Source organism: Hylobates moloch, unplaced genomic scaffold (assembly GCF_009828535.3).
Source record: "Hylobates moloch isolate HMO894 unplaced genomic scaffold, HMol_V3 SCAFFOLD_12, whole genome shotgun sequence".
Taxonomy (NCBI): Eukaryota; Metazoa; Chordata; class Mammalia; order Primates; family Hylobatidae; genus Hylobates; species Hylobates moloch.
The window spans coordinates 5,598,834-5,620,634 of NW_026652287.1; the positions used below are offsets into that span (position 1 = coordinate 5,598,834).

General features: G+C 40.5%; 1 long non-coding RNA gene across 1 annotated transcript in view; it reads right to left on the bottom strand.

Annotated features, from left to right (window-relative positions):
• Positions 1-2,401: 2,401 nt before the first annotated feature.
• Positions 2,402-21,801, bottom strand: part of LOC131380892 (uncharacterized) — a 54,734-nt gene continuing 35,334 nt past the window's right edge. The window contains exons 2-3 of the long non-coding RNA XR_009209168.1: positions 9,593-9,717; positions 2,402-2,451 (exon numbers count right to left, since the gene is read on the bottom strand). This is a non-coding gene — a long non-coding RNA (uncharacterized LOC131380892). The remainder of the gene's footprint in view (positions 2,452-9,592; positions 9,718-21,801) is intronic.

Genomic DNA, 21,801 nt, shown 5'->3' on the forward strand with positions numbered 1-21,801 from the left:
AGTCACTGCACTTGATGCGATTAAAGTCTGTAGCTGTCTCCGGTGCAACTAGCTAAAAACACATCATGACGCCTTTCTCCAAAGCCATTTTTAGAACAAATTATTGAAGGCTTGGAACCCCTCCATGACATTCCCTGGGAAAGACAGCAAGGCTCTGTTTCTGTCCTGGGACATACCAGGTAAAGGCTGAGGATTGTTGAGGGAAGACAGAAGGCTGAAAGCGGGACCCTTCTCAGCGACACACACTCCCTTATTTCCTTGTCTTATTTCCCTTTTAACTGCCCTTCCTTTGTGAAGCAATAAATACCCCCTGGTCTTATTGGAATGGAGAAGGATAACCCTATGGGCTTTAGTGCCACAAAATGCATTAGTTGTCATGTCAAAATGAAATCCTCTGTAATGAGCAGAGAAAAACAGGGAAGTGAATATTGATATGATGTATAGGCAAGGAAGGCTTTTGTATCATACAAGCTAAAGAATAAATCATAAAAAATAACTTAGCTACAAAACAGTTTAAAATACCTGTTTATCACATTAGACCAAAATCAAAACTAAAATTTAAATGACATGTTGGGAAAACTATTTTCAAACTTTTTAACAAAGAATGAGTATGCTTAAGGCAGGGAATTTATAAATTAATCAAGGTAAAAGCAAATGCATAAAATAAATAGATAAAGGACATTAACAGGCAAGTCGAAATGAAAAAGTAAGGCAGTAAACATTTGAGAAAAAATACTCAGTTTCATTAGTTCTATAATGAATATAAAATAGGAAGGAAGAATAGTTATTGTTCTGTTGATCAAACTGGAAAGTGGCTTTTAATACAACTCTCCTTGCTTCAGGTTGTGTTGAATTGGACACTTTATGAGTAGTACTGTATATGAATATCACCTTTCTTAAGGACGCATTGGGAATTAGAATTGAAAGTCTTGTAAGTGAATATGCCATCTGACTCAGCAACTTCAGTGTTGGACACTTACTTGAAGCAAATTATCAGAGCCCCACAACAAGGATAGTGGCTACCAGGGAGAGATAGTGAGTTCCCATTTCAGAAAATGTGCAAGCATGAGGGGTGATTGATGAGGTTACTGATGACACCGGGAGAGGGTTGGGTTAGATTAATCAATAGTAAGGTCATTCCAAGTTTTAAATTTTATGACTCAACCAGTCTGTTGTCAGAACAAAGTGTTTGGAGGACCATAAAGATATTGAAAGCTTTAAATTATCGTTATAGTCAAAATAGCAGCACAATTGCTATGTGCCAGGCATTGTTTGAAGCACTTCACAGGTATTTGCTTATGTAAGTTTTATGGCACTATGAGAGGTGGGTATTATCATCCTTATTTTATAGATAAGCAAAGTAAGGTACAGAAAAATAAAGTCACATTCTTCAGGCCACGCAAAAAATAAATAGAAGAGCCAAGGTGTCAGCCCAGACAGTTGCTCTGTGCCACACACAATCTTAGGTCTTATGCCAGCCTACCTCCTATTTGTTAGTTCTGCTGTAATTCAAGGTCTGAATAATCATTTTTTCTTCAAAATAGGATCTAGAAAGTCAGCAGGTCTGTACCACACTTTACAGTGTATAAAACACTTTCACCCCCAGTTATCTTATTTGATGCTTTCAATAAGACAGTGGAGTTGTCCCAGGATAAGAGTGTCTCCATACTAGGGGAAAATGAAGTTCCAAGGAGTTGTGGTTTGTCTTTCTTTAGTTCACAGTGAGGTAGAGGAGATGGTCACTTGTTAAAACCTTCCTTGTCACTCAGTGGCATACAGGGTGATCAATACATTTGCTTTATTCGCTTTGAGGCTGGTGCTTCCAACAAGGGAAACGTAATGCATTCAAAGCCTGGACTTGGACCTACATGAGCTGTTTATCCATGGGGCTTTTTAAATTGCACCTGCAATACTTTTCAGCCACAAAGGTGACAGAAATACTTGTGCTTGCTTCTCATCCACACAAACCCTCCACTGTCCTTCTCCATTTCTGGAAAGTAAGGTTCTGCATGCTTGCTTCAGTTGTCTATTGTAATGGAACAAACCACCTCTAAACATAGTAACATGAAAGAACAACCATTTTAGTTCCTCATGATTCTTTGGGTGAGAATTTGCTCAGGGGAGAGGAGATATGGATCATCTCTGAGCCATAATAATGGGAGCTGTGGCTGCAATCATACAAAGGACTGGGATGACTCACCTGGATTCATGTCTGGGGTCTCAATTTGCCCACTGGGTTCCTCAGTTGTCCACCATGTGGCCTCCCCACTGGGCTGGCTTAGGCTTCCTCCCTGCATGGCGGCCTCAGTGTGAGTTGACTTCTTACCTAGTGGCTGACTTCTCCTCCAGAGGAACCAGAAGCTGCAGGTATCAGAAAAGCTGGCTTGGAGCTGGTACAGTCTCCCTCCTATCGTATTCTACAGTCATGGCACATTCCAGGCCAGCCAGACTCTAGGAAAGAGAAAGACACTGTCTGTTTATAAGTGGAAGAAATGTCATGAATAACAAAGCCTTGAAAAATAGATTTTTCATTAAAACTTTCATATGTGCATGTAACAGACATTTAAAAAAATTGTAAAATGTAAACAGCTAAAAGTATTTTTTCCTCTCTTATTCCATTTCTTTTTTTTTTTTTTTTTTGAGATAGAGTTTCGCTCTGTCGCCCAGGCTGGAGTGCAGTGGCGCAATCTCGGCTCACTGCAAGCTCTGCCTCCTGGGTTCACGCCATTCTCCTGCCTCAGCCTCTCTGAGTAGCTGGGACTACAGGCGCCCGGCACCATGCCTGGCTAATTTTTTGTATTTTTAGTAGAGACGGGGTTTCTCCGTGGTCTCGATCTCCTGACATCGTGATCCGCCCACCTCGGCCTCCCAAAGTGCTGGGATTACAAGCGTGAGCCACTGCGCCCGGCCTATTCCATTCCTTTATGTCCTTCTAAATAGGAAGTATATCTACAAACCCACATATATTTAGATTTTTCCTCTTTCACACAAATTGGAACCTGTCGTATCTGTTCTTCCACACTTTCCTTTTCTTCTATTACCATAGTGTTTCAGAATGCACACACTTGCAACTACTCATACTGATACAGGTGACCCTTGACCAATGCAGGGGTCAGATGTACCAACTCCCCACATGGCAGTAAATCTGCACATGATTTTCAACTCTTTTAAAACCTAACTACCAACAGCCTTCTGTTGACCGAAAGCCTTACTGATAACATCAACAGTTGATTAACACATAAATAGACCAATATCTATGTATATTTTATGCATTCATGACGTACCTAACTTTTTCTTATTTTGTTTTGCTATTTATTGGTGATGTGGTTTGTGAGTTTTTCCAGACTGCTGAAAATCTCCAGATCATTTTGTAATATATTTATTGAAAAAAACTCACTTGTAAATGGACCTGCACAGTGCATCGCCATGTGTTGTTTTAAGGTCACCTCTCTACGTAAATATAATTTTATAACATACAAATACACATACATATATAAATGTATGTACCCATAAATACACCGTATATAAATCTATCTGCTTATGTAAACACACTGTTAGGACACACAAAAAAAGGAAACAATTGTTTGGGCGAGGAACTAAGGAGCTGAATGACAGGAGTGGTAGAACAATGTTCATTGTAAATCCTTTTCAACATTTTAACTTTGAGCCTTGTGATGGATTATTACATATATTTTCATATTTATTAGCATTTTAAGTATAAAATATAGCTCAGAAACATTTTCTGGTAAGCTTTGGGAAGTGGCTTTTTAACTGCTGAATAATATGTCATTTAATGGGCACACCATTGTTGACCTAACCACGTCCTCACATCCTTAGCAGCAACATTACAATTTTTTTATGACCGAGTGTGTCTTATGAACCAACTACTAAGTCACTAAATATAATTTAGAGGAAGAAATCTATTTGTATACATTATTGATATAAGTATGTATTTGTTTGTGTATGAATAATGTAGCTCCTGGCCAACATTATCAAACATTTTTAACGTCAAATCAATGTTTATGGACCTGTCTGGTGATACAGTGTAATGGCAATGACAGAAGAGCAGGATCATTTTTTAATATAATCCCAGGTCTCTTCGAAAATTGAAAACACTTTTTCAATTAAAGAGTTGTCAGCAGGCCTTGTGGCTTGGTTGGAATGAAAGTGCTCGGTTGTAAATTTATTTTAAACTCCTGCCGAAAGCATATGAACTGAGATAATTAAATAGGCTAACAGGAAACTGTAATCCCAAACAAGGCAGTGGGATGCAGGCACAAGACCAGCTGATGTGCCTGAGGCTCCCCTCTCTATTTAGGCACAGACAGGTGGAAAAGAATTAGAATTCAGCACCCAGAAAAGAATTAGAATTCAGCACCCAGAAAAGAATGCTTGGGAAGGGCTTTATCTTGTTTTGTTTCTTCTGTTGTCCAGTATGTAGATATCTGCTGTTTATGGCTTCCTTTCCTTTCCTCTTCTGATGACTCCACCATAATGTTCTACTAAGCATGTCTTTCCTCCTCTAAGTTGTGTCTGTAAATAGTGGGTGATTCTTCCCCACCTCCCTGCTTCAGGAGTGAGCTTGTGACAGACCTGACCAGTCAGTAAATTCTCTCCTGCTGATAAGACTGATTAGGTCAGAGATGGGCACGTGTCCTAAGTTTATCCAATGAGGCTCAGCAGGAGCCTTCTATTGGGATTGTTGGGAAGAATGTGGCACCTCTCTATTGGGGGGGGTAGAGCTGTGTCAGTGTAGATATGGAGCTCCTAAACATCACCAATGGAGAGGGTTTGCTTGAGAATGAAGCCCATACAAGGAAAGACACACTGAGATAGGAGACAAGCTCACTGATAATCTAATTGAGGAACCAAGGGATGTGCTAACCCTGGTCTTCCCAGTGACAACTGATTCATTCTGATTAATTCATTAATCAACAGTGAGCTGATTAATAGTGGATTAATTACCACTTTTTGCTGAAGGCATCGAGTGGTGTTCCTGCTATTTTTAACAAGAGTCCTGTTGGATACAGTACACACAACTGTGAGCCCTCATCTCCTCTGTCTACCCCTAGGTACAGAACAGAGGGAAAGGAGGCAGTGAGGCTGAGCCCCATCCCTGTGTGTACTGTTTTTGCCTTACTGCGGATAGCACTGCCTCCTTCTGGTCTGTGGCTTTTGTCTCTGGTAGACAGAATCCTTGGCTCCCAACAGTATCTACATCCTAATCCATGGGACCTGTCTCCTGGCACAAGAGACTTTGCAGGTGTGCTGAAGGTAAGGATTTCGAGATGGGGAAATTATTATCGATTATCCAAGCAAGTACTAAATATAATCAAAAGAAGGAGACAGGAGTATGAGAAACAAGACAAATATGTGACAGTGGATGCAGAGGTGAAAGGGAGAGGGAGAAAGAGGAAGAGAGGGAGACATTTGACTCTTCTGGCCTTGAAGATGGAGGACTCTACTCTGAGCCAAGGAGTGGAGGCAGCCTCTAGAAGTTGGAAGAGGTAGGAAAAGGATTTCTCTCCTAGAGCCCTGGTGGGGATGCTGCCCTGCTGACACCTTCATTTTGAGAATTCTGACCTCCAGCATGATAGAGCAATAAATGTGTTTTAAGCCACTGTGGTTGTGGTCATTTGTATAGCAGTGATAAGAAACTAATATCATCTCCTAATCATTCTTTCTGGGCCCTCTGTGTCTCCCTTTAAATTACTCTCCTCTCTGCCACAAAATCCTTTCTAAGACAGAGCTCAGATCATGTCACACCCAGCTCAAGGTTCCCCCAATGCATATGGAATAAGATTGGACCTACTGGCGTGGCATTTCACAATCTTCACCATCAGTTCCAACTCAGCTTCCCCCTCTTGCCTTCCTTCAGTCTCTCCCATATACTGTGTCTCTGAAAGCTGCAGCATCTCAGTATCTCCTGAGCAACCCTCGTCATTGTTTCCATGATTGCTTCCTCCAGTCTGTGCATCTATTCTCTCTCACTGCATCTCCAAATTTGTGCCTCTTTCAGAGCCTGACTTGCATGGCACTGCGTGCATGAATCTTTTCCCAATATTCCTCTCTAGTGAAAAAAAATGTTTTCCGATAATTTTGTGTCTCTCTTGCCATTCTTTTTGACTTTTATCTTCTATTGTTGTAATTTATATATGTCACCTTTCTTTCCTGTTACATAGGAGCAGGGTCTTTTTTATTATTTCTCAGAATGCCTAGCAAATACTACGTGCTAAATATGTGTTTCTGGAATCTGTTTGTTCATCAGTTTTGTAAGGCATTGAAATATAGGTCAAATGCCCCCATGAGCCAGGAAGGTGACACACAACAATGAGTGAAGTGAGCTTGTGTGAGACAACACTGAGTGGTGACTACTGGTCAACTGGAAAACCAGGGTCCCTTTCCAAGAGAAGCAGCTGATCCTCTGCTCTATTAGAGATACACGACACCGTTGGTACATTTTCTAACTGTTCAGTGCAAGCCTAGCATCCAGAATTCTAAGTAAAACGTGCTCGTGGCTGAGCAGCCTAGCCTGTGGAATGCTCTGAGTGACTTATTCCCCTGTGGAGATCCATGGATGCGTGGATTCACCGCTTGGCTGGCCTTTTAAAACCACATCTCTCAGTCTGGACAGCACAGCCCTTCCAGGTGGCACCTTGAGATTTGTATTTGTAGGCAACTTGGGATGACTCATCTTGAAATGACCTCAGATGTCATTTATCACAGCCAGAAGCTTAAATATATACCTAATTGCACTGATGGTGATTATGATTCCTGGATAAAATATTTGGATGTCCTTACAAACAAAAAACAAAAAACACTTTTTTTTTTTTTTTTTTTGCTGTTCTTTATTTGGGACACAATTTTGGAAAAAGCATGGAAGGTTCCTGTAGATGAGAGGGGCGACGTAGGTGGGTGAATTTGCAGGCTCAAAACCCATTCTTCTGTCATCAGAATATTATCAGAACTTGACCATCATCCAAGTAGAGAAACTACCAGGAGAAGATCGTGGGGATCAACTCACAATTATCCAGCACCTATAAAATTCAAGACACTCTGTTTTCATATATTTGCTCTTATTCAATGGGTGTGCAAAGGAGCCCATTATTTTCAGTCAGTTTGAAATTGTGCTTGTGCAAACCTTCAGTTCTGATTTTATCAGTGTGATCTTTGTGGAAGAAAGGAGCCTAAATGGCCAGGTGCGGTGGCTCACGCCTGTAATCCCAGCACTTTGGGAGGCCGAGGCAGGCGTATCACGAGGTCAGAAGATCCAGACCATCCTGGCTAACATGGTGAAATCCTGTCTCTACTAAAAGTACAAAAAATTAGCCAGGCGTGGTGGCGGGCACCTGTAGTCCCAGCTACTTGGGAGGCTGAGGCAGGAGAATGGCATCAACCTGGGAGGCGGAGCTTGCAGTGAGCCCAGATCGCGCCACTGCACTCTAGTCTGGGCCACTGAGCGAGACTCCGCCTCAAAAAAAAAAAAAAAAAAAAAAAGGAGTCTAAATGACATTGAGCCAAGCCATGGGTCTACAATAATAAACATTGTTTTCTCCATTGGTGAAATTCTATATCCACTTTAATCTCACTCTGTTTAACTAAACAATATTAATATTTTAAAATTTTATATGGGAGCAATTCTGTGAACCAAAATCTAGATAAAAATGCAGAATGTCACAAATCAAAAGAACTTGAATGTTCCATAGAAGTGGAAACTGGTTTGAGTTAGTGAGACATTGCTCTTTTCTTTTAACTAAAGTGGTTGGAAGGGAAAATGGTGCAGTAGATGAAGGTGTAGTCTTCCAAATGAGGCACTCCTGGTTTTGCTTTTGACCTTGAACAAGTAGTTGGTATATTTTAGCTTCCGTTTTTTTATCTATAAAATGGGATAACACTACTAATATGTAACGTATAGGGTGATTCTGAAGATTAAGTGACATAAAGTCTTCAAAGTAGGTGCTCAAAATGTATGTATTAAGACAGATTGCAATATTACTATCATGCATTGTGGAACAAAGTGAAAACGACATATTTTGGAAAAGCATTGCTTTGTTTCTTTCCATATGCAAAAAAAATCATAAATCACTCACTGATATTTATTTTGAGTTAAAGTAACTTTGATTTGGACATGGGAATGATGTAATCTACGCAGAGAAATGGAACAAAAGCTCAAGAAAGTATCTGGACTGTTTTTTCTTGCTTTCTTTTTATTTTCTTTGTTTCTTAATCTTTGCCTCACTTGTTCTTAGAGTGAGAGCTGAGTTGTCGAAAGACAACAAAATTTCTAGAAGTCTAAATGTCTCCAGGCATTTTTCTGTAATAACAGTCATTGCTAAAAGTGGAGGTCTCCTGCAGTAGCAATGTGGGCGGGTCTCATCAGATAAGCCTGGCTAGGATTTCAAACACAAAAGCAGCCCTGCTGCCAGGCGAAACCCCAGGCTGAGAGCAAGAGCAGAAGCCAGGTCTCGGCAGCATTGTTTTGTTTTAGTTGTTAGTCTTTTAAATTTTTTTTCTTTTTTACCTTTCTAATTGGGAAAATACTTTGGATTAATAAAAATATTCAAAAGGAAATGATATACAAAAATCCTAACTGTACACTTTTGCCCAGATTCACCTATCATTAATATTTTGCTTAATTTGATTCCTATGTCTCCTTCCTCTCCTCTTCCTTCCCTCCCTTTCCCCCAGTTTCCCTGTAATGACAGTATTCTTTTGAAGTGTAATTAGGTTCATTTGTTTTAGCCTGCTTGAAATGTTGTTTTTCCCTTTATCATTCCTATAGATTTAATTTTACTTTTGAATACATATAACATTAATTTTTGAATATGTATGATGTTACTTCTACCTCATTCTCCCCAGTTCTCTTAGGTAATCAGCTCGTTTTCTGGTTTATTCTTTCTCATGATGGTTAATTTTATGTGTCAACTTGACTGTGCTAAGGGATCCCAGATAGCTGGTAAAACATTATGCTGGGTACATGTGTGAAGATATTTCCAGAAGAAATTTGCATTTGAATCAGCAGACTAAGAAAAGTTGCCCTCATCAGTGGGGGTGATACTACACAATCCACTGAGGGCCTAGATAGAACAAAAAGGTGGAGGAAGCATGAATTCAGTCTTCTTGAGTTGTAAGATCTTTATTCCATTCTTGGACATTGGAACTCCTAGTATTGGCCCTTCAGACTCAGACCAGAGTCTCTCATCAGCAGATATGTGTCGCACCTGCACCCCAACCTCCTTCTGCCTCCCAGCCCTTTGGCCTCGATTGAAAGTTACACTATCTTCTCCCCTAGTTCCCAGGCCTTCAGCCCCACTCAGACTTAACTACACCTCTGGCTTTCCTGATTCTCCAGCTTTCAGACACATATTATGGGACTTAACTTCAAAACTGCATGAGCCAATTCCCATAATAAATCTCCTCTTAAATATCCAGATATAGGCTGGGCACGGTGGCTCACACCTGTAATCCCAGCATTTTGGGAGACCCAGGTGGGTGGATCACCTGAGGCCTGGAGTTTGAGACCAGCCTGACCAAAATGGAGAAACCCCATCTCTACTAAAATACAAAGTTAGCCTGGTGTAGTGGTGCATACCTGTAATCCCAGCTACTCGGGAGGCTGAGGCAGGAGAATCGCTTGAACCCAGGAGGTGGAGGTGGAGATGGAGGTGAGCCGAGATCATGCCATTGCACTCCAGCTTGGACAACAAGAGTGTAACTCTGTCTCAAAAAAAAAAAAAAAAAATATATATATATATATATATGTATATATATATTTCCAGATATATTCTGTTGATTCTGCTTCTCTGGAGAGCCCTAATACATTTCTGTAATTATTTCTGTAAATATGTGCAGATATATGCGTATTCTCCTATTTTTTTCTTTTATCTTACATAAAATGTAGCATGCTATATATGTTCTTTTTATTATTTTTTAAATGTGGTACAATGCATAACAAAGTTATCATTTTAATTATTTTTAAGTGTACAGTTCTGTGGCATTAACTACATTCACATTGTTTGCAACCATCGCCACCATCCATTTTCAGAACCTTTTCATCATTCCAGATTGAAACGCTGTACTCATTAAACAATAGCGCCCCATTCCTCCCTTCTCCCCAGCCCCAGACAAATGCCATTCTACGTTCTGTCTCCAAGAATTTGCTTATTCTAGGTACCTCATATGCGTATAATCATACAATATGTGTCCTTTTGTGTCTGGCTTATGTCAATTAGCATAATGTCCTTAAGCTACTGCCATGTTGCGGCATTTCTCATAATGCTGTTTCCTTTTAAAGCTGAATAATTTATAACCTCTTTTGCACTTACCTTTTAAATTTTTTTAAAATAACATCTCCTGGAGAGCATTCTATATCAGTTCATTAAAAAATAAAAAGTCTGCATGTTTTTTACAGCTGCAGAATACCCAACTGCAGTAGATAGCCCAGTTTATTCAACTGCTCTCCCGTACTTGAATATTTAAGCAGTTTCTAATATCTTGCAATCACAAATCATGCTGCAATGCATAATCTGTGCAGATGTATTTTTTGTATGATTAGATGCAAGTATTTAGGATGAATTCCTAGAAGTGGCATTTCTAGGCCAAAATATAAATTTATACATAGCTCTATTAGAAATTGCCAATTACTCTTTCTCTGCAGTTAAGTAATTTGCATTCTTGATACCAGTGTTGGAGAGTTTTTTTTTTTCCCCTGACAGCCTTGTCAAAAGAGTCTATTGTCAAGCTTTTGGCTTTTTGTCAATATGATGGGTAGAATATATCTCAGAATAATTTTTTTTAACTTTTCCTAGTATGTGTGAAGTTAAACACTTTACATACATTTAAGAGGTATGTTTATAACTTTTTGAGTTGTCCAGTCATCATTTTTGCAAAACTTTCTACAGTATTTTACATTTTTTTCTCATTATTTAAAATGTCTTTATGATTTTGGAATTTGTAATATATGTCATCAATATTTTCTCCTGTTTATTATTTGTCTTTTTATGTTCCTCATAATGGATTATTTTTGCCATGAAAGTAAAATATATATATTTATATATGTATATATATGTGTATATGTGTGTATATATATATGTAGTCAAGTTTTTAATTTTTCAGTTACATATGGAACTTTGTCATAGTTGAAAGGATTTTACCTAGACTAGATGATATAGGAATTCACCCTTTTCTTTCCATTTCAGTCTAACCCATTTGCAGGATCATCTAGTGCATGGTGTAAGGAATGGATATAATTATAACTCTTTGAACAAATAACTATAATTTATTCCAACACCATTTATTAAAAAGTCTCTATTTTGCCCCCATGAATTGAATACCGTGATAAGCATATACTAGATATTTATATGCAGTTATGGCTATTTTGAGACTCCCTGTCCTGTCCCATTGATCAGACTGTTCCTGTGCCAGCTCCTCACTGCCCCCTTTTATTTAGTACCTGGTATGACTGGTTCCCTTCCAGACTTGCATTTCAGGACTTTTCTGGTTATTCTGGTTTATTTCTTTTGCTATATAAATTTTAACATCAGCTTGTATAGCTCCAAGAAAATGTTCATTACAATTTTTATTGGGGTTGCATAAAAGTTATACATTAAGTCAGAGAGAATTGAAATATCAATGATGTAAAGATGCCCTACCTAGAACAAGGAAGAACATAGCTATTCAAACCTCCTCTTATCTTCAGGAGAGTTTTATAATTTTCTGCTTGTTGGCTTCAAACATTTCTGGTGTATTTATCTTTAAATGTATTGTTTGTTTCTTGTTGTTGTAATAAATGAGATCCATGGATTCATTTTATCTTCTAACTGGTGAATATTTGTGTCTACAAATGCTATTGATTTTTGTATGTTAATGTTGTACATTGCTCTCTTGCTGAAATCCTTTAGTGTTTTTGTTAGTTTTATCACTGAGCCTCTAGATGTATGATCAGGTTCTCTGCTTATGGAGTTTTATATCTTCATCTCAGTCTTTATGTCCAAATAGTTTCCTTTTGTCTAATTCCCCTTACTAGTTCCTCAAGAACATTGTGAAATAATAGTGAAATTTGTTCATATTCTTGCTTTGTTAACAATCTTGGTGGAGGTCCTTCTAGGGTCCCCTCATTACGTAAACTATTGGCTTTTAATATTAAAGTCTATGGCTGGGCGCGGTGGCTCACATCTGTAATCACAGCACTTCGGTAGGCCAAGGCGGGTGGATCACGAGGTCAGGAGTTCAAGACCAGCCAGGCCAACATGGTGAAACCCTGTCTTTACTAAAAATACAAAAATTAGCCAGGTGTGGTGGCGTGCGCCTGTAGTCCCAGCTACTCGGGAGGCTGAGGCAGAAGAATTGCTTGAACCTGGGAGACAGAGATTGCAGTGAGCCAAGATCACACCACTGCACTCCAGCCTGCATGACAGAGAGAGACTCCATCCCAAAAAAAAAAAAAAAATTAAAGTCTGTACCCACCGTTTTTATTTTCTCAACATTTTTTTGGACAATGATGTGTGTTTTTCAGCATGTATTAAGATAACCATTCTTTCTTCTACTCTTCCCACACCCACCCTTCCATCAGGGTGGGTGAAACTGTCCGTCAGTTTCATACTTTCCAGGGGTTGAATAAGAGAGAAAAGGGGGAGAGGACAGTAAAGATCCTAGAGGTATCACTAACTTCCCAAGCAGGCTTTAGTCTCTGGCCTTAGTAGAGATTGCCGCTTTCTCTTATGGGTACTTTCACATATTTCTCAATGGTTCCCTGCTGGACCCCAGTGATAATTCCTCTGGTTCAGGAATACTTTGCTTTTACTGCCCCCTAATTCTTTGCCTACTTCTATTCATCCTGCCAACCACTCCACATAGATGCTCGCTCACAAAGGCTCCAGGTTGGTTTTCCATGCTGCATGCGCAGGGTGACATCCATTCCAGTTTTCCCAAAACCGTCTCAGGCAATTTCTGGTGTCTTGGCATAATTATTAATATTCTCCTGTTCACTTTCAAAAGTCTCCCTATTTGGGCAATAAGAGACTTGGCTTCCTTAGACCTGGGCACACCTGGAGCGCAGGTACACACGGCCTTCTTAGTTTTGGGGCACTCTGAGCACCCAGGTCTCTCCTCACAGGGCAGCCCCCAGACAGCTCTGCCACCAGACAGGTAACGAGGCCTCCTTAGACCTGCATATTTCTGGGGCAGGGCTCATATCACAATCCATGGTGTCTTCCTGTTTCGAGCTCTTCAAGGGTCCACCAAGCAGTAAATAAAGCACGTAGCATCTCCCCTTTCTCCCCACCTTAGGAACTACAGATCTCATCGAAGAGTTGTTTGTTTTTTTCTTTACAATCTCCTCCATTTTTTTTACAATGGTCTCTGGATATTGGCCCCTAGGTTGTGCCCATCTTCACAGCAGGCTGGGACACACTAGCATTTAAAAGCATACCAGAGCCAGATTCAAATTTTTACACATCCAACTGTTTCCAACATAGCTAGTATTTAACCATTTAGAGCTGTCCTGCTTTGTATACTTTGCAAACTGCATCCAATATCTGCTAGCCATAGTAAGACAAACTTAGGAGCGCTAAAGGCCCCCAGATGGCTCTTGCCCTTTGGAGGTCTCTGACCCAGAGACTCCCTACTGGGCTGCAGGACAACATCACCTGGACAGATGAGTCTCACCTAACCCAGGAGTTCCCTTCTCCTCGTTTTTATCTGGGTGATGGGCCACACACCACAGCCTCTGGACCAGCTGGTGCTGTGAGGGACTTCCTCTGTCTGTAGCTATGCTAGAGAGTTCAGCAGATAACAACGGGTGCGCTCCTGCCACCTGGTGGTAATATCTCCTCTCTTTTGAAACCCATAATTTCCCCATCTGCTCCCTCCTCCTGACTCTTTTTATGTTTTTAAAAAGGTTGAAGGGCATTAGGCATTACTGAACAAATTTTCAGACATTGCTTTAAAAATTTGCATTTTGGTCTGTTACTTTATTTTGAAAATCCTGATGTTTGGCCAAAACTTCCTGCTCCACCTGTGTTGAGCATCTTCTATAGAGCGTATTGCAACATCACAAGTGCATTTATTAGCTGGAATGAATACTTAATCCGTGGGTGAGGTGTTACCTTGGGATCTCATTTAATACTAACAACAAGGAAATCTATGAACATGTACTTAGGCTCTAAAAGTGTTAAAGGAAGTAAATCCTGAAAGCAGGCTGGACCCCTGGGGATTTTTACCATCACTCATTGACAGCTAAAGATTTGATAGTGATGTGAAAGGAAGAATGGTTTGATTTTACAAATGTCTGCTTATAGCTTTTCTGTTTTCTTTGTTGTATCTTGGTAACTTTCATCCCTTATGAGGCATAGTTATTATAGGGAACATCTTGTGTATGCAACAAAACCCTGTGGACCATATACTTTAGAGTTATTCTAAGAGGTTTTCAAGGGCAATTTTGCTACATGATGTATTCCACTTGTATTCTGAATTTTAAAAACTTGTGTAAGGTGCAAGACTAGGAAACATGCCAGAAAAGAGAAAAAAGAAAGTAAAATTTTACACCTGTGCCCAGAGGACTTCTGTGCTGAGAGGGGAGCTGGGCCGTCATTGCAGTTTTATTCTAATCCCAGTCTAAAATGACTCATTGTGTTTGGACACATGAAGTTGCCAGTGTGCTGAGAGGTAAGGAGCAAAGGGGAAGACGGTGATACAAGATGAAAGAACAAGTCAGCTCATGCCCCAAGGCCTGGGAGGTTGTGGCTGGTGTTTGAATTTTGTTCTAATCAAAAGGAGAAGGCTCTGGAGGGTTTTAAGTGGAGGAGAGATGATGCTTGATTTATTTTTCTAAGTGATCCCTCCAGCAACTCCACAGAGAATGTATTGTGGGACTTAAATATCAGTGATCAGATGGATGTACTGAAAACCATGGAAAGGCCAGGTCCGGTGGCTCATGCCTGTAATCCCAGCACTTTGGGAGGCCGAGGCAGGCCGATCACGGGGTCAGGAGATCGAGACCATCCTGGCTAACATGGTGAAACCCCGTCTCTACTAAAAATACAAAAACTAGCCTGGCGTCGGGGCAGGCGCCTGTAGTCCCAGTTACTCGGGAGGCTGAGGCAGGAGAATGGCTTGAACCCAGAAGGCGGAGCTTGCAGTGAGCCGAGATCACGCCACTGCACTCCAGACTGGGTGACAGAGCGAGACTCCGTCTCAAAAAAAAAAAAACACATGGAAGACAGTTGAGAGATGTGGATTCAAGTAAAGTCAAGATAAGTGTTTCTTTCTAAGCTTTTTTTTTTTTTTTTTTTTGAGACGGAGTCTTGCTCTGTCCCCCAGGCTGGAGTGCAGTGGCGCGATCTCGGCTCACTGCAAGCTCCGCCTCCTGGGTTCACGCCATTCTCCTGCCTCAGCCTCCCGAGTAGCTGGGACTACAGGCGCCCGCCAACACGCCCGGCTAATTTTTTGTTTCACCGTGTTAGCTAGGATGGTGTCGATCTCCTGACCTCGTGATCCGCCCGCCCCGGCCTCCCAAAGTGCTGGGATTACAGGCTTGAGCCACCGCGCCCGGCCTCTAAGCTTTGCCTTCTGTTCCCCTTCTTAACCTGTGGACAGCCGGGCACTGCTGTGATGAATGTGAATTTTAAGCACTAATGTTCTAATAAGATACATACACTTATCAGCACTGTAGAATTGAAGATCAGGTCTTCAGGCAGAAGTAATTGAAGGCTGCATTCAACCCCCAAGCTATCGATCTGACCGCCAGGCAAACTACACTATCAGATTGAAAGAAATAGCCAGAAGCTAATTGCTGGAGTCGTGAATCTCTACACAGTTATTAGACTCACAATGAAACCTCATGAGAAAAAATATATTAATGTGGCTCCAAAAAAGTTGCCTGGTTTCTATTTACTTTTCATTGTTCAAATAAAAGATTGTCTCTGAAATGGATGAAGAAACTGAAATAAATATGTTGGTTTAGCCGTTGCTTGCCCATCTACCACACTATCACACACACAAATGCAACATGAGCATAAAAGGATTCTGGAAACAGCACAGACAAAACTCAGCAATGCCAAAGTCTCAGTAACATACCCCAATCTCCAGAGATACCTCAGCATGGGAAAAGGCACAGAAAAGAAGGCAATGTTTATTGTTAAGCAGGTGCTGCAAATGAGTCCCAAAAATTCAGACATTTCTCCAAACTTCCTAGAAATTCCTGCTATAAACAGTTCTTTTAGAAAAGCAAGCCTGCAACCTCAGTCAGTTTCCTACTCTCAGAACTTTTCCTTCTGGTATGTTCTTGTTTCCTTTATTCATGCAGCAGCATAGAGAGAATTTTTCCCCCTTAGAACTTGAGCCCCTTGGACCATGCCTTTCAGAGAGCGAAGCCTGTATCTCCTATTCACAGCATGCTATTTTAATGTGTCTGGCATTTCACATTACAGCGTCTTGTTAATGTTCTTCTGGATGTGTTCTTCTAGGTGTGGCTGTCACCTGCTAAATAGTTTGAAAGCTATTAGCAGAAATAATATGCAACTCTAACAGGTGCACAAGTGGTGAGCCTGGGGGTTAAATGTGTTAGAGTTAGAATCTCATGCTGTTCATGAAGCACATTTGTGCTTTCTCAGGCAATGTATATTGGTGGCTGGCTGGCAAATTGGAAGTTGGATAAGGGTATTTAGAACAAAACATGTGATAGTTAAGCTGTCTCTGAAATTCAACCTGTGAAAATATCCACTGGGGGCCATTAGAATTTCTAAATTGGGAACTGTGGCAATGTAATTGCATGGAAGCTTTGAATTAGGCGAATTCTGAGACGATCCCAAAGGTAAAAGTGCTGCTATAGTGATGATCAGGAGACTCAAAAAAGTGTTTTCTCCCTAAGCAAAAATCGTGTTATTGGGACCGAGGGGTATATCAAAACATTAAAAAATTCATTTAGATATGTTAACATAGATATTAAAAAAATCATTTAGACATGTTAATATAGATATGAATTGTATTTGCTTACTATGTAGATAGATAAGATTATTTCCATAGGTTTGCTAAGATCACTCAGTAATAATTATCTGATTTTATAAAATTTATAGTTTTCATACAATATTATCTCATATTCTGCTCTAATTTAGTAGCATTTCAATTTCTTCAAAGACCTGAAATGCTAAGATTCTCCAACTCAGATTAAGAATATCTTGTTTCAGCCTGGTGTGGTGGCTCATGCTTGCAATCCCAGCACCCTGGGAGACTCAGGCGGGTGGATCTCTTGAGCTCAGGAGTTCAAGACTAGCCTGGATAACATGGCAAAACCTTGTCTCTACAAATAATACAAAAATTAGCTGGGCATGATGGTATGTGCCTGTAGTCTCTGCCACTCAGGAAGCTGAGGTGGGAGGATTGCTTGAGCCTGGGAAATCAAGGCTGCAGTGAGGCATGATCACAGCTCCTGCACTCCAGCCTGGGAGACCCTGTCTCAAATAAATAAATAAATAAATAAATAATCCCCATTTCATTGTGGATTTTCAGTAGAACCTTAAGAGTGAAATGGGCTAGGCATGGTGGCTCACGCCTGTAATCCCAGCATTTTGGGAGGCCAAGGCAGGCAGATCACCTGAGGTTGAGAGATCGAGACCAGCCTGACCAACATGGAGAAATTCCATCTCTACTAAAAATACAAAATTAGCCGGGTGTGGTGGCCCGTGCCTGTAATCCCAGCTACTCGGGAGGCTGAGGCAGGAGAATCACTTGAACCCAGGAGGTGGAGGTTGCAGTGAGCCAAGATCATGCCATTGCACTCCAGTCTGGGCAAAAAGAGTGAAACTCCGTCTCAAAACAAATCAAAACAAAAATAGTGAAATGGTTTTCTTCACTCCCATTCCATCATCATCCTCCACTTTCCCTCCCGGCACTACAATTTTTTCCACCTTAAATAAGGAAAAAGACTTTCTAATATTAAGCTCCTTTCTCTGCAAAGAACCAACACTTCAGAGTGATGCACTATACACCCCCATCTCATTTTCTTGTCAAAATAATTCATTCACTGCTGCTGATTTTTTTTTTTCTATTTCGTTGATGATCCAAGGCCTAGAGGAATCAGGACCTGGCTCGAGGTCATTTTTATGGGTTGAATTGTCTCCCCAAAAAGACATGTTGAGGTCCTAACCTCTAGTATCTGTGACTATCACCTTATTTAGAAATAGGATGTTTACAGATGTCAAGTTAGGATGAGGTCATGAGGATGAGCCTTAATCCAATATGACAGGTGTCCTTATAAAAAGGGGGAATTTGGATACAGAGACAGAAATAACACAGAGGGAAGACAACGTAAGGACACTGAGAGAAAACGGCCATATGCCAATGACGAAGGCAGGATGACAGCGATGCAGCCACAAGTGAAGGCTCCTTGAGCTACCCTAAGGTGGGAGAAGTGAAGAGGAACCCTCCCTAGAGGAACCCTCCCTAGAGGAACTCTCCCTAGAGGAATCCTCCCTGGAGGAACCCTCCCTAGAGGAACCCTCCCTAGAGGAACTCTCCCTAGAGGAACCCTCCCTAGAGGAACCCTCCCTAGAGGCTTTGATGGAAGCATGACGACTGCCTACACTTCAATTTTGCACTTCCAGACTCTAGAACTTCTGTAGTTTAAGCCACCCAGTTTGTGACTCTTGGTTATGGCAGGTCTAGGGAACTAGTACAGGCATAAAACCAGTAAGTAGTCGAGAAGTAAATAACATGTGGATTCATATAACCCCAAAGCCTGAGTCTCATCTGCTGAACAACTCTGCCTTTTTGTTGAACGTGCTCCCATCAAGACTTGCTATATGCATTCACTGTGATGGTTAGATGTGGGGCCTTTAAAACAAGCCAAAATGTGATGTCTGTACTCCAGTGTCTTATAGGCAGGTTGGAAAATGAATAGTAAATTCAGAATACTATAAAAGTTGAATACTATAAAATACTATTTTTGAATACTCCAGAAGTTATGTCAATGCCTATATAGAATTTTTGCAAGTATATTTTAAAATTCCTTTGAAATTTTCAGCAGCTGGAGATCCTAAGTACATGCAAAGGGAAATCTGTTTTTTTGTTTGTTTGTTTGTTTTTTGTGGGGCGGTGGGGAGCGGGGGACAGGGTCTCACTCTGTCGCCTAGGCTAGAGCGCTCACTGCAACCTCTGCCTCCCAGGTTCAAAGGATTCTTATGCCTCAGCCTCTAGAGTAGCTGGGATTATCGGCATGCGCCACCACGCCTGGCTAATTTTTGTTTTCTTAGTAGAGACGGGGTTTTGCCATGTTGGCCAAGCTGGTCTCAAACTCCTGACCTTAAGTGATCCACCCACCTTGGCCTCCCAAAGTGCTAGGATCACAGGAGTGAGCCACCACAGTTGGCCTGGAAATCATTCTAAATATAGCTTTTCCTCAAACCAAGAACAATTTTAAAAGTCCTAACTAAGTTCATCAGTACATATTAATTCTTATATCTTAGTAGATTGGGAAGTCACTGAAGCATTCAGTTTGCTGTAATACACAGTGATTATAAATTAGTACTGGTTAATAACTTGAAATTTGGTTGTTTATAATTGTATTTCCAATAAAACAAGTTGTAAAGAACATACATTGCATATTATTTTAGAATACAGCGTTTACATAGTTCCTTCAAGGTATTTTCACACAGCTGTCTGATGTAGTATCCCAATAGCCACCTTAAGTGCCGTGATCTAATAGGTGCTTAAGAAGTATTTGCTCCATGAATTAATTCTGGTTCATCATCTTTTAGGGTGATTGAAATAAGGTAATACTCACAGATTTACCAAAGTGATTACCATTTCAAGTCCTCTTTATTTTTTTGATTGGTCCATGTTTTCATCTTGTATTATTTTTTCTTCTATTGAATTATCATTTCTTGTAGTGAAGTCTTCCAGTAATAAATTCCTCCAGCTTTTGGCTTTTGTAAATCTGAAAACATCCTTCTGTATTAAAAAATAAGCATATATGAGTGCACACAGAATTCTAGCTTGGCTATTTTTTTTTTCTTTCATGTGAAAATGGTATCTTTCTATCTTCTTATTTGCATTGCTTTTGACAAGAAATATATTGCAACTCTTAGAATTCTTCCTCTCTATATAACATTTATTTTTACTTTGTTTTTCAGATTTTTTTCTTTGTAAACTGTTTTGGACAATTTGGTTATAATATTTCTTTGTGTATTTGTTATGGTTCTTGGGCTTGGGTTTTATTAAGCTTCTTAGATCTGTGTGTTTATCATTTCATTACATTATTCATTCAAATGTTTTTTGTACCTCCTTATTTGGGGAACTACAGTTACACAATTATTAGGCTACTTCTAAGCACAGTAAATCTCTCTTCTTTTTTGTTTTTGTTTTCATCTCTCTCCCTCTCTCTCTCTGGTTCAGCATGGCTAGTTTTTTATTAATTTGTCATATTCACTAATATCTTCTTCTGCATTGTCTAATCTGTTGCCTACCATACCCAACAAAATTGTTCATTTCACACAATCTATACATTTTTTTTTTTTTTTTCTTGAGATGTAGTCTCATTCTGTCACCAGGTCTCAGCTCACTGCAACCTCCGCCTCCCGGGTTCAAGCGATTCTCCTGCCTCAGCCTCTTGAGTAGCTGGGACTACAGGTGCCTGGCTAATTTTTGTATTTTTAGTAGAGATGGGGTTTCACCATATTGACTAGGATGGTCTCGATCTCTTGACCTCGTGATCCTCCTGCCTCAGCCTCCCAAAGTGCTGGGATTACAGGTGTGAGCCACTGCATCCAGCGTCATCCATACAATTTTAACTTGTATCCTTTTTTTTTTCTTTTTTTTTTTTTTTTGAGATGGAGTCTTTCTCTGTCTCCAGGCTGGAGTGCAGTGGCGTGATCTCAGCTCAGTGCAAGCTCAAGCTCCCAGGTTCAAGTGATTCCCCTGCCTCAGCCTCCCAAGTAGCTGGGACCACAGGCACGTGCCACCACGTCTGGCTAATTTTTTGTGTTTTAGTAGTGAAGAGGTTTCGCCAAGATGGTCTCGATCTCCTGACCTCGTGATCCTCCCACCTCGACCTCCCAAAGTGCTGGGATTACAGGTGTGGGCCACCAGGCCCGGCCAACTTGTGTCCTTTTTATGTTTTGTCTCCATGCCACATTTTAACACTTCTCTCCACTTTCTGCACACACTGAATGACTGTTACAATGTCCCTTTCTTCTAATCATATGTGTCAGTTTTAGATGTTTCGATTGAAGTTTATTCTCATTATAGGCATGCCTGGTAATTTTTGATTGGATGCAAGATATTTTGGAATGTATCCTTTTGGGGGATATATACATATATATGCTATATAAAATTATGTAATTTATATAGATATTGAGTTTTGTTGTGGAACACAGGTATTTGAAATAATTTAATCCGTTTGTGTAAGGCTTTTAAGATTTATTAGACAGAAATAGAGCAGCATTAATTTAAAGCTAAGAGTTCATCGTAATTCAGTAGGGAGTGAAGACCTTTTCAGAGAATCCTACCTTATTTCTCATTGAATTATGAGGTCTCTGTGTTTAGGTGACGGGCCAACCATGCTAAGCTTGCATGTGGTATCATGGTGCTGTCCCCTCGAATTCTTCCACATAATGTTTCCCCGGGCCACAGTCAGTTTCTGCATCACTGTGCTGATTAACAGCCGGCTGAACAGCTGGAGGGGCCTCCGGAGATTTCTCTCTGGATCTCTCTCCTCTCCAGCTCTCTGCAGTCAGATGGCTCCTCTCTGAGTTCCCCCTCACCCCCACCCCTTTCTGTGGCCTGAAAACTTTCTCAAGGAGTTTACTT